This window comes from Trichosurus vulpecula, chromosome 3, assembly GCF_011100635.1.
Source record: "Trichosurus vulpecula isolate mTriVul1 chromosome 3, mTriVul1.pri, whole genome shotgun sequence".
In the NCBI taxonomy this organism is placed as follows: Eukaryota; Metazoa; Chordata; class Mammalia; order Diprotodontia; family Phalangeridae; genus Trichosurus; species Trichosurus vulpecula.
This window is the reverse complement of record NC_050575.1, coordinates 356,749,523-356,755,941: the sequence shown is the minus strand read 5'-3', so window position 1 is coordinate 356,755,941 and position 6,419 is coordinate 356,749,523. Positions and strand designations below refer to the sequence as shown.

General features: G+C 38.5%; 1 pseudogene; it reads left to right on the top strand.

Moving 5' to 3' along the window:
* Window positions 1–1,118: 1,118 nt before the first annotated feature.
* The window catches only part of LOC118842600, a 55,143-nt pseudogene continuing 49,842 nt past the window's right edge, over window positions 1,119–6,419 (top strand).

Sequence of the window (6,419 nt, the reverse complement as noted above, 5' to 3'; positions counted from 1 at the left end):
CTCTATCAGATCAAATGTTCTATGTAATCGACAAGCAACAGACACAGCAGGCCTTGAATTCTAGTCACCTTTTAATTGTGCGACAGTAGAGATCTGTTCTGCAGGGGAAATTTGTCTGGGGAAAAAAAAAATCCTAGATATAGTCCCTTCTCACATTATCATTGAGGGTATCTTCTGATGCATGAATTTTTAAAATTTGGACTGGCCCTATGATTTCATTAGTGCATGGACCTCCCATTGAGGTAATTCCCTCTACCCATGGAGGTCAGCACCTGCTCTATGACTTGTAGTCTTAGAAAGTTGGGGGAGGGGAGGGAAACTGAGAGGTTCCATGCCTCTTTTCCAGGATCACACAGCCAGTATGTATCAGAGTCAGGACTTGAACACAGAGCTTCCTAACTCTAGACTGGTGTTCTCTCTATGGTGCTATGTTATCTCACTTTGGTAGTGATGGGAAAATAGAGGTAAGTGGATTAATAGATGCTGATGCATTTTTTACCATCTCTAAATAACAATAATGATAAGAATGCCATCTGTTCCCTTTTCCATTCTTTGGGAAACTTTCCTTGAAAATGGATCCCTGGGTGCCAGTACTATCTTTTGCATAATTTTACCAGGGTAGAGAATCATCAAAATAGCAATAGGACAGAGGTCATGATATGTCTCAGCAAAGGGTAACAAAATGCAAACCAGAAATTATACAGGAGAAGCCCAGCCCCTGTGGCAGACCCTTAATAGATATTGTTCCTGCCACACAGGCTGGGCTAGTTTATTCTCTAAAAGTCAGAGAAGCTGTTCCTAAAACTAGGCCCAGCCAAAGGCTTGAGCCATTGATAAAGCTTCCCAATCACCTAAGGCATTAAAAACCAGTTCACAAGGAGTCAGTGCCCTTACGGCATGGTGGCTGTCCCGCTGCCATGTAAGCCATCACAGCCACCTGACTCATCACACTCTGCCCAGATAAGTCTCTGACAGTCCATGATGCCCCAGACCACATCTCCATCTCTACCTCAGCAGCTTCTTCTCATCTAGCAATATCTTCACTCCTATGACCTTTTCCTCTGATTGGTGAGTTCCTCTCCAAACCTCCATTTAAGGAAACATACACTCTAGCCATCATGCTCTCTTTAAAACCCAACCAGCCCATGATATCCCAGACCACATCTCCATCTTTCAGGTACCTTCCCCACTCCCCCCACCTTTCAGCTCCCCTAGAATAACTCCCCTTTTCTTTCTCCACTTGAATATAACCTCCTTAAGGACAGAAACTATCTTTCTTTTTGTTTGTATTTGTATTTCCAGCACTTCACACAGTGCTTGGCACATAAGTGCTTAATAAACATTTTATCTTGCTAGCCAATTATCCATCTATTGATCTATCTATGTATCTTTCTATCATTTACCTATATCTATTATCTCTTTGTCTATCAGCTATTACCTACCAGCTATCATCCATCTATCTATCTACCTATCTGTCTATCTAATCCACCCATCATCTATCTATCTATCCATCATCTATCTATCTATCTATCTATCTATCTATCCATCTATCTATCTTTCTATCTGAATGGTGATGAGGAAGACTACATATACCTGAACCAAAGCTGTGTTCTTGCTAAAACCCTTTCCATGGTACAACTAAGTAAACTTCTTTTTGTGAATAAGAAGTGAAGCCTAAATTTTGGAACAAAACTTATTTGTTCCCTATCTCCAGTATAAACACAGGAGCTACTTAATGAAGAATCCAGTCACAATTACACAATCATCTTCCTCATGGTTGATATTGGCAGTGCCTTTTAAAAACCTGCCGAGTTCTAGACTCTTTTTCTTAATTCTTTGGATGATCTCTGTTCAGTAGACAAAGAAAGTTGGAGACAGTGTGTGGTGTAATGGAAAGTAAGCTAGACTTGGGGTCAGAAAAGATCTGGGTACAAGTCCTTCTTCTGAGACTTACTGGCTATCAGAGCTATAACTTGGGCTTTTTTTAAACCTAAAACAAAAACATATGGCAGTGGGGTAGTGGACAAGCAGTAGAAGCTGCAGTACTACAAAGAATAGTATGATTGGGAGTGAAAAGATGGGTATGGGGGAGTGTCTAACCTCAGTTGTAATTATACCTGAAGAGGAGGTGACCTATTTTCCAGATTGTTTGCCAAGGAAGTCAACAAGGTTAGGTCAATCCGTCAATAAATATTTAAGTGCCTTCTAGGTGTCAGACACTGTACTAAGCCATGGGCATACAAAAAAAGGCAAACGACACTCCCTACCCTCAGGTTGCTTACAGTCAAATGGAGAAGTTTACAATCTAATGGTTTGGGCATGGTGAGGAGAAAGAAGTATGTCCCCCAGACTCAATCCTGGAGAAAAACTCCCTTTATCCCATGCTAGTCAGGGCTCTGCTAGCTACATGATCATAGTTAAGACACTTAACCTCATTGACTCTCAGTTTCCTCATCTGTAAAATGGTCATAATAAAACTTGTAGTAGCTACCTCATAGCATCTTTATGAGGATCAAATGAGATGCAATAATATATGGAAAGTGCTACATACATTTCAACTCTTATTATTGAGAATTTAAGCAATTTTCTTACAATTACAATTCTGTTGGGCCACCCTACAAAATGACAATCAGGATGGAGAGCTTCTGAGTTCTAGGTCATACTGTAGAATTAAAGGGGATGAAAAGGAAGTCATTGCCAATGAACAAAAGCCTTCTTTTAATTCCTCAGCTTGAATTCCTTCCAATGGCTAACAGACTCACATCAAAACAGGCAGGTGTTGGATTTGGGTGTTCCAAACCTAAATATGCAAATGGACAGCAAACAATGGTGTAGGATAAGCAGTTAAAAAGACTTGGTCTTTTCTCCAATTCCAAACATCTAAGCAGCAATTTCTATCCCCAAATGTGTGTGGCCCAACAAGTTACAGCCTAAAATAAGTTTCCACAAATGATAAACCTTCCCAAAGAGTTGATTATATGATGACTGATGGCCTCTTTAAGTGCATGTAAAAGACCTTCAATGTGGTGTGGTAGAGGGAATGATGGACTGGAACTCAAGAGACCAGGAGTTGAGTTTTATTTGACCACTGAAAGTATAATCATGGACAAGTCACTGAGCCTCAGTTTCCTCATTAGTAAAGTGAAGGGCTTCAATTCAACAACCATCTATTAAGGTCATATTATGGGTAAGACACTTTGCTAGTCCTTGGAGATACAAAGGCAGTAATAAAACAGTACCTGCTCCCAAAGAGTTTACATTCTACTGGGTTGGATTAGATGACCCCTAACACCTCTTCCAACTTTGACAATTCATGATTTTTCTCTACTCTTCATATATAACTGAGGACCATTCAGGCAGCCCTTGAGAGTTCCCATCAGAAAAGATATCCACTCATGCCTAAGAGGACAAGTGTCCCTTCAAGACAAAACATCACTGTAGTGGGATGTGCAACCAAAAGAGTTAACACAAACTTAATATAATTATACTTCAATTGACTTACCATTTCAGCAATGCAGATTGCAACCTTTCTTTGCCTTCTCCTTGTGTGTGATTTTTTTTGTCTGCGTTCATCTACAGATACTTCATCAACAAGCTATGAAATGTACTGGGCCCTCTTCACCTCTGACTCGAGTTTCCTTGGTTTCTTCTGAGATTCAGCCTCCTCTTATGTGTTGCCTTTCCCTATTAGAACATAAATGCATTGAAGGCAGAGGCCCTTTCCTTCTGTGCTCCCAGCAATTAACACAAAGTGTGGATATCTTAATATCTTAGTAAACGCTAGTTGACTGACATAGGTATAAACTACTGCTTTACTCTGAGATTAACTTCCATGTACATTGCAGGTATCTTTTATTCTTGGTTACATACACACTGTCTCTTCCCTTAGAATGTGAGCTCCTTCAGGGTAAGGACAATTTTTTGCCTTTCTTTTTATCTGTAATGCTTAGCACAGTACCTAGTTTACGGTAAGTGTCATATACTTGACTGATTGCATGACTTTCTCCAGATCGTTTGACATCTCATGAGTAATAGGGCAATAACTGGGCTATCCATCTACTAACTTTCATTGTTCCAACATGACTACACCTTTAATGCCGCTTCTTGTAAAAAAAAAAAACAAAATATTGTTGACCATACCCTGGCAACTTAGCTATACTCGCCATGCATCACTGTCTCCATCACCTTTTTGAGTCACCTACAATGCCAATTCTTCAATAATTCTGGTGTGCTGTGACTCAGTTATTTAGCATTACCAGGAGAATACCTGTATTATGAATATTTACTTTGGATATAAGGGGCAGCCTAGAATCATTGAACACACTTCACAATTACTCAAATGCAATCTAGCCCACTCTCTTCCTTGTATTTAGTGCTAGGGTCAGCTCTTTTTCCTTCAGTCATTTCTGCCCAATTTATATGCTAGCAGCTGGTAGATGAATACAGTGGGCTATCCATCCACCTTCATGTTGTAATTTGGAAATAGGCATTCTTCATCCATTTTGCCTCCATTTTCAAAAAGGGAAGAGAACTATCTGTAAACTATAGGCCAACAAACTTGACATAGAGTTCTAGGAAAATTCTGGAATGGTTTATTAAAGATGGTTGGGAAACATATAGCTTGATGATCTTAGAAAAACATGGATAGACTTGCATGAAATAATAAAGAGCAAAATTGAAAAGAACATTGTATACAGTAATAGGAATATTGTTTTAAGAACAACTTTGAACAGCTAAGTCATTTTGACTATTATAAATAACCAAATTAACTATAAAAGATATAAGAAAGAACATGCTATCTGCATCCAGAGAAAGAACTGATAAATAGAAGTATGTATAGAATGATTTTAGATACATACATATGTGTGTCTAATAGTAGCCATCTCCAGGGCAAGGTATGGGAGCAGAGGGAGGAAAGAAAAAAAAGGGAGAAAATTTACACTATAACCTTATTATATATTTAAAAGAAATTGTACATTATGCACAATAGATTTGCAGTTTCATGTGCAATCATCTTTTTTATTATGCTATGATATGGAAATACTTATTTTATTCCATAAATTAAAATTTTAATAAATAAAATTTTTTTTAAAAAGAATTGTAAACAGATTTAAAGTGCCAGAATTGCTCCATCAAGAACAGGTTATACCAAATTACCCCAATTTCTGTTTTTTGACAAGATTACTGAACTAGTAAATAAAAGAAATGCTATGCATGTAGTTTACCTAGATTTTAGCAAGCTTTTAAATGATGTATCTTCTAATAGAAAGATGTAGATAACACAATTAGATAGATTCAGACAGAGGTGTGCTGGAGCCAGATCAAACTGTTGGAAAAAAACAGTTTTTAAATTTTCAGTGTGAGCATTTATGCCTCAGAAATCAGCAAATACTACAAATAAGGGTTTGATTTATTATTTTGTTAATTGTCCAGACTCAAGAAAATGGAGAAAAAATTTTAAATCCAAATAAAACTTAACAGTGCAGAAGATTGTGAAACACTCGCCAGCACAGCCCTAGATTCAGATGACTGGTTGGGAGCAGTTGTTAGTAACTAATGTCAAACTGGCAGGAGACAATCACCAGTGGAGTAACCCAGGAGTCTGTACTTGACCCTGTGCTGTTGAACATTCTTATTAATGACTTGGATAAAGGCATGAATGGAAATGACAGGATCAGGATAGAAAAGGCTCATAATAGGCTGGAGCATTGGACTGAATCTAATTAGATGAAATTCAATGAGGGATAAATATAAGGCTTAGCACGTGGTATATGAAAACATCAATTTCGTGGATACAGGATGAGAGGACGTGGTGAGGCAGCAGTTATTCTGAAAGAGATCTGGGGATTTTAGTGGACTACAAGCTTAATATGAGTCAGCAGTATGATGTGGCAGCCAAAAAAGCTTTTATGAGCTCAGGCTACATTAAGAGGGGCAGAGCTTCCAGGAATAAGGAGGTAATGATCCCACTGTACTCTGCTCTTGTCAGACCTCATTGGTAGTATTGTATTCAATTCCAGGCACAATAGTAAAATAAAGATATTGATAAACTGTAGAATGAGCATGGGAGAGAAACCAGAATGGTGAAGGACTTGAGTCCATGTTGTATAGGAGGAAGAAGGTAGGGATTTTTATCTTGGAGAAGAAAAGGGTGAGGGAGGAAGGAAGTGACATGACACCTGTTTGCAAGTCTTAGAAGAGCTATTAGGTGAAGAAAGGATTAGACTTCGGGCAGAACCAAGAATGATGGGTAGAAAAAGCAAAGAGGTCAGCCTAATGTTAAGATAAACTTCCCAAAAATTAGTGCTGTCCACAGTGCTGGGTTCTCCTTCCTTGAAAGTCTTCAAGCAGAGAATGGACACCCACCTACTTGCTTAGTATGGTATAATGGTGACTGCTTCCATGTATGGATTTGACTA